This window comes from Babylonia areolata, chromosome 18, assembly GCF_041734735.1.
Source record: "Babylonia areolata isolate BAREFJ2019XMU chromosome 18, ASM4173473v1, whole genome shotgun sequence".
NCBI classification, from domain to species: Eukaryota; Metazoa; Mollusca; class Gastropoda; order Neogastropoda; family Buccinidae; genus Babylonia; species Babylonia areolata.
The window spans coordinates 14,891,371-14,904,538 of NC_134893.1; positions in this window are offsets into that span (position 1 = coordinate 14,891,371).

Consider the following 13,168-nt stretch of genomic DNA (forward strand, 5'->3'; position numbering starts at 1 on the left):
CATAAAAGTTGAGAAAACACAAATGTCTTTCACTCCGAAAGTGTAGCTCGGCAACTTTGCAAATATTATCATCTTACAGCTAACATTACTTTTTTGCCCCCTTTGAGCATATTACAAAAATTATAAACCGATTTTGGAGACAAATATTATATATTAGGAACATATCTATTTCGTAACTGATCATAATTGGGACATTCCATTATAAAAATGAAACTCATCCCCAATCACACATGTTACAAACCTTACAAAGTCGTAACTCTCGTGGTATGCCTGTCTGTCTCCCTGTTTCTATTTCCAGCTTATGATTACTACTTCGAAATCTGAAGAAGCTGATAACGTAATTATCAGGCATTTGACATGTATTTTTTCTCTACCAAATCCACTTTTGAAATTTCTATAAAGCAAACATTTACTACTCGCCTCTAGAGCATGTCTCCATAGATTTTGAAAACTATCTCTCAAAGCAATGTTGACATTCTTGCAGAAAGATTCCCTCTCTAAGAAGAATTCAGCATCCCAAACACAGTCATACCCTGTTTCTATTAAAAATTGTCTGATACAACTCGCACACACACATACACACACACAATATTATGATGGCCATCCCCTCTTCTCCTCCTCTCTCCCCCCCCCCCCCCCCCCATCCCTCCACTGACATACACCCGGATGTGCGCGTGAACGGAAGAAAAAAAGGAGAAAAACCCTCACAAGAACGCATGCATATTCTACAGGTCTGCTGTAATCCGACTGGGAACAACAGAATTCATCATGATTTATTCCACCAGAACCTTCATGGATACATATACACACAAAAAAGAACAGTTCTACAGGAACATACAAACAAACAACCTGCGATAGTTACTGAAGACTGGAGCACACATTCTTCTTTCTTTTTTTTTTCTCTTTTTTTTCTTTCTCCAAGAAAATCGTGTGTGTGTGTGTGTGTGTGTTACATCGCCTAACATTTAAGACCTATAGATATTAAATCTGTCGTTATAGAAAATATTTAAATAATCCAAGATGCGCACATATAGACTGATGATACAAATTTCTACGCTGGACTCTGAAACATCAGAATAATAATGCAGCCTGTATACTGTATGATATCATTGAAACATATTAACATCCCCAACAAAAATAAGGGACTTTACATTGGACACTTACACCATCCAACTTTTTCTCACTCCAAGTAGCTCAGCGAAAATTATCTGAACCTGCAACTCAAACGGTAATGAACGTCATAAAATCGACTCAGCTGAAAAGTACCGCTGATAAACTCGACAGTATCGGCAAACCATTGCCAGGATTCTGACCATTACACTGACAAAGATTACCGACAATCCCTTATTTACATAAAAGGATTTCCCACCTTGGCAAAGCGTAACCTGGTGGCTCAGTGCCCAGAAAGTTATAAAGCTGTGACTATGCGGAATGAAATTGCCGAACCATTGCCCATGAATATGACAGTGAAACTGAACGAAGAAGGTTGAGAGAAACAGTCTCAGGTGATCAGACCATGGGGCATTCGAAGAAGAAGAAGGGAACTGCGGCACAGACATGGACGTGAACAGAGAAAATACAGTTGATTTCGCCCAGCAATAGCTGTATCCTGATGATAAATCGTGATGGACGGCTTGGTGCTGGGACTGCGATAGGACGGACCTGGCTTTAGATGTGTGTGTGTGTGTGTGTGTGTGTGTGTGTGTGTGGATTAGGATTTAGATTGAGCCTCGCGTGGGTAATGTCACTGAGATAGTACTGAAAGAAATGTAGACAAAAAAACACACTCATCGTAATTCATTTCGGCCTACCCCAAGTATTCATCTGCGTGCAATCTGGTGGGTCGCGCAAAGCACTAGTTTCATTTCATGGAGGTGTCAGAGCGTGCTGACAGATCACATCACATCATGCCTGACCTTCGCGAAAACCCAACGCGCTGATCCTATCACAGCGCTCAAACGCCGGATCAAAACAGGAGCACTTGAGGTCTCGGGATTGTATGCCTGCGTAAGTGGTACGAATCACGGTACGAATCACGTATGGCCTGATCATTCAGATCATTCAGCATTGTTTGACTTTGCCATGTTAACATCGAAGGTCCCTGTATACCTCTTGATTGCCAGTCGACGCTGTTTCCACTAGTTCATCACACTCTGAGCCGTGTAGTGGCCTGTTCCATGGAACGTCACGTCGTTACCCTGAGACACACACCTCTTCTCTAAGCACCAGGAGACCTCAGGGTCTGCAGGCACGGGACCCTTGGGAGGCAGGCAGTTCCGGGGTTCTGGCCCGCCCTCGCTCAGTCCGCTGAGGGCAGACAGGGAGGGGGGCCTGGTGGACCGTGCCGTGGTGTGGGCCTGTCGGGGCGTGGTGTGTCCACAGTCGTGCGTTCTGCATAGGTGGCATTCCGTGTGCGTGGGCACCACGATCTCCAGCTTCTGGGGCAGCAGAGGCACCGCCTCTTGCTGAGGTGGAGGCAGCTCCGCTTTAGGGGGGTCTTCGTGGCGGCTGTGTTGGACGTGCTTCTTGCCGCCCCGGGACCTGTGCAGCCGGCGCACGATGTCCCGCTGCACGCCGTGGCCCAGGTACTGGAAGCGGAAGGGGTCGTCCAGGGCGGGCCAGGAGGGGATGACGGTGAAGCGGGGAGGCCACGACTCCAGGCTCGCACGTGCTCTGCGCTGCGGGGTGAGGGGCGACAGGGGAGACGACCCTCTGCTTGTCGGGGCTCTAAGTCTAGCACTGAGAGGGGCCAGAGGTCGGCTTCTGGACGACCGGCTGTGAGTCAAGCGTTGGTGCGTGACCACGGTATCCGTGGTGGACGGCCGCTGCGCACGTGCAGAGAACGTGGCCGTGTCGGATTCTGGAGTTGCTGTCGCCGTGGAAGAGTCTGATTCCGTGGACAAAGTGCTGAAGCGTTCAAACACGTAGTCGAACTGTTCACTGTCCACACGATCCGCGTCGTAGGTGCTGATGGTGGCCGTGCCTTGCCGCTCAGCCAGACCTGAAGACGGAGGCATGCCAGCGGACGTCAGAAATCGGGAGGAGGTGTCCATGGAGTCTGCCAGTTCCCGACTTGGAGCAGGCTGGCTGCTTCCCGTGGTCTTGAGGCTCCAGTCAGCCGCGATGGACCTGTCGTGGTGGGGCAACAGCATGCGCCGCAACACCTGTCTGGCATCGTACACAGCCGGCAGGGCCCCGGGCCCCGAGTCCTGACGCTGGAAGCGGATGTGCAGCAGAGGCAGAGGCACCACGTTTTGGCTGTGGCTGGACTGCTGTGCTGAGGAACTGCCGCTCTGGGGGGCTGGCCTGTCAGGGAAGCTGCGTGGGGCCACCAGCCGTAGTTTGCTCTTCAGGTCCTTCAGCCTGGAGGGGCTTTTCGGAGACCCGTGGGCCTGTGTGTGGGCGTGTGCCAAGGAAAGAGAAAGCACAGCACACGTTGATTTATTCATCGAGAAAAAAAAAAAAGAAATACATTGACGGAGTTACATGACGTGTTTGGTGTGCACAGCTGGGTATTGAGTGGACATCGGCAGCTACAGACCAAAGTTATCTCTCAATTGTGTTTTGTGTGTGTGTGTTTTGTTAATTGCGTGTAATTGCGTTTCTTTATGTTTTGTTTAGTGCGTGGAATATGGATATGTTTCCGTGAAATGCGCTTGATATAGGGGATATATCATATCATCATTGATATCATCATTGTTACCCCTTTCATTTGTAGGTTCAGTTTCAACACAAAATTGTCCAAGATTTGTATTTCCTCTGACTCCTGTTGGAACATAGACTTCACAAAACAACGCAATCGAAATTACAACCAGATCCATCATAACGTTTGCATAAGTTATGATTCTGCATACAGAATAAATGAAAAATCTCGAAAAGTATCTTCGTAGAAGCTGCCATGCAAATTTCATATCACAGTTCTTTAAATAAAGATGTTGGAGGCCTATTGAAATGATATAATTCAAGACTTTTTTCTTATTACAGGATGTCACAGTGAAGATATAAGACAACAAAGGCAGGTATATAACTACACGCCAGTGCTGCTCAGTGCTTCCTATCCTATTACATACGAGAGAGACAGGGACACAAACTCCAACGCTTCCTATCATATCTCGTATGCAAGAGGAACAGAGACAAAAAGCTACAAACTTCCCGGAAACAAGGGAACTCATTCATTCTAAGACTGCAAGAAAAATGCCTCGTGACAGTCCCCCATCGAACGCACAACACAAAAGCGACCAACGAAACAAAAAGACGTATAGATCTTGGAAGAGATCTTCAAAGAGAATCGGAAGACATGGAAGAAAAGGAACCACAAGATCCTGAAAGAAAAAGAAATCTCTCTATTGTCTCGTCACACATACTTGCATTAATTTTGTAGACATTTTGTTAAGTATGGATTTTCATGTTTGAATAGGTATTGTGATTTAAAAGTAAATAGATAAAACAAAAATGGTAGGATTGGGCACAATAAGACGTTGTTAAGAACAATGATCACAAACACTTGTAAAAGGGTAGGAGAGGACACAAAGACCCTGTCCAAAACAGTGATGACGAACACTTGCCTGACAACACTCGGAACACACGGCGTTGGGCAACGAGGAGGAGTTGGGACCATCTGAGCTGGGCTGGCTCCCGCTCTTCAGCTGGTTCTTGTATCTCGCGTGAGGCATGTCCAGCAGGAGGTGCACTCTCTCCAGCTTGCTCAGCCCGCTCCCCAGCTTCGTCAGGTCCCCCAGCTCCGAGCCTTTCAGGGCGGGCGGCAGTGGTCGTCTGTTGCGACTCTTCCCGAAGTTCTGGATCTGCGGGGAGGAGGGAGAGGAGGTGAGAGGGGAGGGGACGGGTTTGGTGGTGGAGGGCGATTTGGAGGAGGTGGAGGCGGATGCATCGTGCAGGCTGTCGGGGCCATACTTGCTGTAGAGGAGCTCGAGGGAGCGGGGTCCAAGGGAGGGTTTTGTGCGTTGTGCTGGCATGGCTCCGGGAAGGTGGGTAAGGGTGAGAAGGATTGACGGGGACAGGGAAGGGGGCACGGGTCAGGACCTGTGGCAGGCTGTCACTGTCAACTTTGCGCTCTGTTCAGAAGAGTGGCATGGCGTTCACTTTTCTCTGAAACACAATGAAAAGATAGATGGATAGATAGGTTGATAGATGAATGAACAATAAATAAATCGGCAACGACAACAACTACTACTACTTCTACTACTGCTGCTGCTACTGCTGTTGCTGTTGCTGCTACTGCTGTTACTACCACTACGACTAAAATTATGACAACAACAAGAATAGTAATAATAATAATAATAATGATAATGATAATAATGATAACAACAACAACAACAATAATAATAATAATAATAATAATAATAATAATAACAACAACTTGATGACGACAATGATGATGGTAATCATTATCTCGGTGATTTTTCACCAGCTTTCAACAAATGAACACGAGTCTTTTCAGCCAGCTCAGACCCATATCGACATGATCAATAACCAGCCCCATTTTGTTTTCAAAGTCATTCTCTCACCACGTGGTGCCCAGGCCTATAGGACTGCTCAACTATACAAACGAAAGTGATTCTGCGCTATGGGGGAGAGGGGTGGGGGGGTTGGAGGCGTTGAGTGGGGAGGGGGGGATTCTTACTGTGTGCTGGAGGAGACTCGCTCTCTCTCTCTCTCTCTCTCTCTCTCTCTCTCTATATATATATATATATATATATATATATATATATGTGTGTGTGTGTGTGTGTGTGTGTGTGTGTTCAGTTACTCGAGGAGGCGTCACAGCGTTCGGAAAAATCCATATACGTTACACCACATCTGCGAATCACAGCCTGACCAGCAGCGTAACCCAACGCGCTTAGTCAGGCCTAGAGGCGGAAAAAAAAGGGATACACAAACAAATAAATGGATACGTCATCAAATTAATGAACAAATAAATCAAAAGGCAAAAACAGATCAGTCTAAAAACAAAGTAAACAAACAAACAAAAAAGGAGGTGGTGGGTGGGTAAATCAATAGATAAAGAAATAAAACGAAATGTAGAAAAGAAACAATAATTAAACACACACACACACACACACACAACACACACACACACACACACACACACACACACACACACACACACACACATACACACACGTGTTTGCCGCAACAGAATAAACCGCTGAACACCAGTTACAGTCATCACCAACAATGAAAACCTTCATAAAATTGCCAAAGAAACAAGCAGCCGTGTTGAAGTCTCAATATTTGTGTTACAAAGAGAACTGTATTAATGTAACCCACCATCAATAGAATGGGGGAGGACAGTACAAGATGGAGGATGAGGGGGAGGAGGAAAGGGGTGATGGTGGTGATGAGGAGATGAGGAGAAGAAGACGAAAAAAAACAGAAGGAAGAGGAGGAGGAGGTTGATGTAACAGAGGATAATGGGGAAACGAAGAAGAAGAAGAAAGCATAAGAATGCTGAAGAGATCGAGAAGAAGAAGAAGAAGAAGAAGAAAGCATAAAAATGCTGAAGAGATCGAGAAGAAGAAGAAGACGAAGAAAGCATAAGAATGCTGAAGAGATCGAGAAGAAGAAGAAAGCATAAGAATGCTGAAGAGATCGAGAAGAAGAAGAAGAAGAAGAAGAAGAAGAAGAAACAGATACAGAAGAAGAAGGGAAAAGGAGAAGGTAGAGAGAGAGAGAGAGTGTGTGTGTGTGTGTGTGTGTGTGTGTGTGTGTGTGTGTGTGTGTGTGTGTGTGTGTGTGTGAGAGAGAGAGAGAGAGAGAGAGAGAGAGAGAGAGAGAAACAAGAACAACAGCAACAAATGAAAATGAATCTTACCTAAAACAATGGATCCTTAATGATTATGATGTCCAGCTCTTTGGTCCACCACAAAGCCACTCGTTAATCCTAGGGGGGGAAAGCCCAACCACACATATTCCATCAGAAGCTGCAGTTGTGACAGCAGAAACACCTTTCAGGTGTGTAGCTTATATAGAAATCATACACCCTTGATCGTTCCTGGCCAGGGAATAGAGGGAGCTTTCTGCCACTGAATACGAATGACCGACACACAACCTTCTTTCTCCCCTTCCCGTCACACGACCATTTTGGCAAGGAGCTGACAATGGTGCGGGGTCTCACAGCCCACATAATACTACACTTGAAGTCCTCGCAACAGGCAAATTACCAGCTTCTCTCGCTCCGGCGTGAATTAATCTCAGTTACCCCCACGCCCTTCCCACGAGTGTCAAAGCTGGAAGGCTAAAGAGCCAGTCACGCCATCCAAAGAAAGAAATTACAATTTACGCTTCAGTTCGGATTAAAAAAAAAGAAAGAAAATGAATAAAAGTTTTCGTCATTCACCATATGTTAACTTGGTAGCAATGGGGTTGTTGTTGCTCTGTGATGTCTACTGTGAACTGTGTTATCTGACTGTCAAACGTGTGCAGCTAGTTGGTAATCAGGGTGTCACATTATAAGTGGACTTTTTGGTTGGTTGGTTGGTTGGTTGTTGTTGTTGTTGTGTGTGTGTGTGTGCGTTGTGTGTGTGTGTGTGTGTGTGTGTGTGTGTGTGTGATGAAAATTCCCGTGCTAATTATTACCATGTTTGTGTAATATGCAACTTGTCACAGGAAAATTGTCATGGTGATGATGTTGATAAGAAAATATAACCTTCATTGCAAGGGGGAAAAGAGAGAGAGAAAAAAAAGAATGGAACCACTCAAAAAAACAACAACAACAACAAAAAAATCGTGAGAAAAGTGTAGTGTTGGTTCAGGGCGTCAGATCAAACGTACACTTCGGGTCAAGCTAGGTACCCCCACCCCCACCCCCAACCCCACCCCCCCTCCGGACACGGTACCCAGGTGATCTCATGTAGCCTATTTTGGACAACTTTCTTCTTCTTTTTTTTATATCTTTTTTTTTAACCTTTTTATTTATTCAGTTCTTTAGTGTATATACCTACCTATCTTATTTAATTCATTTTATTTGCAACATCTACTATGAAAATGATTTGACATTGTGTATTTTTCAATATCCTATCATGCTAAAATATGGCGGTGTGGTGCATGCTCGAAGCACATTCGGGGTTTATGTCCTGTTTTAAAACAATTATTTTGCAAAGTTTTCTTTACACTTATACGTTCTTTCAGTGTTCATCCATATACCATTGGTTTGGAACTGTGTAGGTCAGATTTTATCCCAAAGAAAGAGAACAGGAATTAGTTAATTAACTTCGAGCTTATCTAAAGCAAGCGATACAGTGGTTAACACTTTCCCATTCAAATGTGACTGATGTTGGTTGTGAATGTTGTCATATACTGAATTGTGTGTGTGTGTGTGTGTGTGTGTGTGTGTGTGTGCGTGCGTGTGAGTGAGTGAGTGCGATTGTGTGTATGTGTGTAAATAGTTAAATCTAATTACAAATTCGATAACTAACTAACTAAAAAGAAGATAAACAATAACAACACTTACCTTGTCTTTATCTTTCTGTTGAACAGAAACATCTGCTGAAATGATAGAATGAACATCCTCTGTGAACCAGCATTTCAACGCGAGAAACCCCGTTCACGGTTAAATGGGTGACAGACTGATGCACTTGGTTGCACAGAGGCACTGCAGCCAAACACGCACCCCTTTGCTGTGATCAATACGTTGCACACAGCACCCGCTGGCATGGATGAAAACGGTGCAACAGATCGAGCTCGTTCCGATGCACCGCACTCAAAGTTTGCGCGCCGGATATAAAATATAATTTCGGGTTGTGGGGTGATGGTAAGATTGTGTTGTGTTGCGTTGTGTCGTGTTGTGTTGACGGTGCTGTGCTGTGTTGTGTAGAGGGGTGGTGTGTTGTGGGGTGGGGTGGGGTGGTGTGGTGTTGTGGTGTGTGTGTGTGTGTGTGTGTGTGTGTGTGTGTGTGTGTGTGTGTGTGTGTGTGTGTGTGTGTGTGTGTGCGCGCGCGTGCGTTTGTTGTTTTGAGCTGTGTTGTGTTGTGCTGTGCTGTGCTGTGCGGTGTTGTTTTGTGTTGTGTTGTGTTGTGTTATATTGTGCTATCTCCTGTATGTGCATGAGTGCGTGTGTCACGTGCGCGCTCGTGCATGTGTACTGGTGGTATATCACCATTGATAAGTGGCACATCATCAAGGAGGTCAAAGATGGATTTCCTCTGGATCCGGCATTCAGATTCATCCCCAAGGTCATTCTGCAACATTTCCAATTACCCACAGAAAGAGTCTAAGAATACTTCTAGGGTATAACCCAAAACGACTCGTGGGTAACCATTTTGTGGGAGGTCTGCAGGAAAATCACACCGGTGGTGTTATGTCAGCCAAGAGTGATTGGAAAGCCGTTTTGTTTTAACGCAATCAGCCGTCGAGTGCCAGTTCAAAGTATAGGCCATTCCGTCGTATGTGTGAAGACGGCAACTAATTGTTATACATTACAACACCGCGGTGAACTGTAATTAAGAATCGTAGACCAACCACTGCGACTCGGTCCGTCCTGTTAAAGTGTTTGTTTTGTTTTACTATATGCGTATAATGTGCAGTGTTTGATATGGTACGTCAGAAGTACATTAGGTAGTAGTTTGATTGACACTGATTTGTTAACGCCATTCATTCATTCTTTCGTTCATTCATTCACTCGTTCTTTGTTTTCTTTCCTTCTTTCGTTCCCTTTCTTTCTTTGTGTCTGTCTATTTATTTGTCTGTCTGTTGTTGTTTTTTTCCCTTACTGCCTTCCTTTCTTTTTCGTCACTCCTGTCTGTTATTTTTCCCTGTGTTTGAACATATTTTCCCTCCATCCCTCACTACCTTTCGTTCTCGTCTTGTTGTTTTCCTTGTCGTTGTCGTCATTGTTGTGGTTGTTTTCGTCTTCTTCTTCTTCTTCTTCTTCCTCCTCCTCCTACTCCTCCTCCTCTCCCACCCCCTCTCTCCATCTCTCTTTCTCTCCTATTCTTTTTAATGTCTTGACGGGGTTTTTTTTGGTTTGTTTCTTTTACACGTGTACGAAAACGTGGTCAAAGACAAGGACATGGAAAATCTGAGAGACAGAACATCACACGAATTTATGTTAAGGATCGAACTTTTCCCTCCACGCGTTTCAATATTAATGGTATTATGTTTGGTCAGACCGCTTTTCACGTGTAGCCCAAGGCTGCTGATCGATTATAACTATCGAAACTGTCGCTGCATTGTCGCAGAAAGGCAGTTTTATAATAGGCGTCCTTTTCATGTTCAGTATATTGACAATCGCCTTGTGTTATTGGAAATATGAGAGGAGGAGGAGAAGAAGAAGAAGACGAAGGAAAAGGAGGAGGAGAGTGGAGGGTGCGTGGGGGAGAGAAGAAGAATGTGTGTGTGTGTGTGTGTGTGTGTGTGTGTGTGTGTGTGTGTGTGTGTGTGTGTGTGTGTGTGTAGTTACACACACACACACACACACACACACACACACACATATATATATATATATATATATATATAATTATAGTTACACACACACACACACACACACATATATATATATATATATATATATATATATATATATATATATATATATATATATATATATATATATATATAGTTACAACACACACACACATATACATACATACATACATACACATATGTATATACATACATATACATGTTATTTTTTTGTGTTAACAATTTTATATTTTGGTATTGCTCAGTATAAGGTAATGGCTGCTTCAAATTTGTTATCTCATATCTCGTGTGGATTTTTGTTGTTCTGTTTGGAGATAATGACGTATTCTGTCTGTCTGTCTGTCTGTCTGTCTCTCTCTCTCTCTCTCTCTCTCTCTCTCTGTGTGTGTGTGTGTGTGTGTGTGTGTGTGTGTGTGTGAGAGAGAGAGAGAGAGAGAGAGAGTGTACGTGTGTGTGTGTGTGTGTGTGTGTGTGTGTGTGTGTGTGTGTGTGTGTGTGTGTGTGTGTGTGTGTGTGTGAGTGTGAGAGAGAGAGAGAGTGTACGTGTGTGTGTGTGTGTGTGTGTGTGTGTGTGTGTGTGTGTGTGTGTGTGTGTGTGTGTGTGTGTGTGTGTGTGTGTGTGATGAATGCCTATTCACAACATTGTCGTCATCGTCCCTGTCGATCACCATAATTATGAACAAATCCGTGGATTACTCACGCAGTTATTGTTGGTTCGAAGACACGTTAATCTATATAATTTATACATATTTTTTTTATAGCGTTCGAATGCAGCCTTCTCTGCCAGCATGTCAGATCAGACTGCATGGGTGGTTAGGTTGGAAAGCGACAAAGTATGATAGGGTGGTGACGCTGGGCTGACTGAGTAACATTGGGTCACAGTGGGTCCTATAGTCTGACAGGACAGGTAAGGCGAGCCCATGCAGACTGCTTTAATCCCCCGCCAATTTAGTGCAGCGGGCAGGTCATGTTAGGTCAAAGCCAATAATCGCCTTAGGCCACAGTAAACTGTTTAATCGTCACCGGCCGCTGGATACGAGTTACGGGGCCGAGATGTTTTTAAGTGTCGGCTTTAAACTGTCAGCCACAGTGTAATCAGTATCAGTATCAGTGGCTCAAGGATCCGAGGCGTCACTGCGTTCGGTCAAATCCATATACGCTACACTACATCTGCCAAGCAGATGCCTGACCAGCAGCGTAACCCAACGCGCTTAGCTCATGCTTTGTGAAAAAACAATTAAAAAAAATAAATAATAAAAAATAAAAATAATAATAAAATAAATGAAAATAAATAAATAGAATAAAATAAAAACAAAAATAAGATAAAATAATAAAATAAAATAAAATGAAATAACAAAACAAAACAAACAAATACATAAATAAATAAAAATAAATAAGTAAATAAATAATAAATAATAGATAGATACATAAAAAAGAACTACTACTACTAATAATAATAATATTTATAAGGCGCAAAAACTTGATGAAGTCAACTGTAAGCGTACAAAAAAAATGATGATAATAATAATAATAATAAGAAGAAGAAGAAGAAGAAGAAGAAGAAGAAGAAGAAGAATGATAATAAATAATCAGCAAAGGAGATGTATTACTGTGGGAAAGATGAGTGGAAGTAACATGTGTTCTGTAGCGAAAGAAAATAAACCTGACTGATTAGCTTTTTTTACTGCGTTCTATCTTAAAATGATTCAGGCTGAGCCGGGTCGAATATTACCAGGAATATGACTGAAACAGAATACGATCATGACTCCTTTGTTTTTTTCTCAAATTATTCTTTAACAAAAAAGAAGAACAACAACAAAAGTGGCATTAATGTCTGTGCTAAAAAGAAAGGAAAACAGATGGCATCAGACTAGCTCTCGGCCATTCAAAATGTATACTTAGTTGATATAATGATTGCACACTATTATTGTGTGGAAGACAACTTGACAACCGTATAACGTGGGTCCAATATATAATTTGATTATGATTATTCGAAGCATTTTACATTGTTTACTTTTTTCGCTCGGAAAATGTATACTTAGTTGATATAGTGATTACACAACATTATTGTATGGAAGAACAAAAAATCCTCTGCAACCTGACAGTCGTAAAACGTGGGTCCAATATATAATTTGATCATAATTAATCGAAGCATTTTACATGGTTTACTTTTTTTTCGCTCGGAAAATGTATACTTAGTTGATATAATGATTACACAATATTATTGTATGGAAGGGAAAAAATCCTCTGCAACTTGACAACCGTAAAAGGTGGGTCCAATCTGATTATACTCGAAGCATTTTACATGGTTTACTTTTTTTTCGCTTTGCCTTCAATGTAATCTAAGTCCGTACCAGTCTACGTGCAGTTGAGCTCGAGGATATATCTGTTTTGCTATCCTGTTACAGATCTACCCGGTGTATTTTCAGTGTCTTTGTGAGGTGGAGTGTTAGAGGCTGCTGGTGTGACTGAGGAATCTGCACATTGTAATGATCAATGTTCTCTGGTCCGTCCCTACATATACTCCATGTACAGCAGTTCCAGGAGGCGTCACAGGGTGCAGACAGATAGTCTACACTACATTTGTTAAACAAAAACTGATATCAACAAATATGAAAATAAAAGAAATAAAGGAAAAAGCAACATAGATCAGACCGTGACAGCCTATCCTAGGCTGCGTAACGTATTCAAGATAGATCAGACCGTGACAGCCTATCCTAGGTTT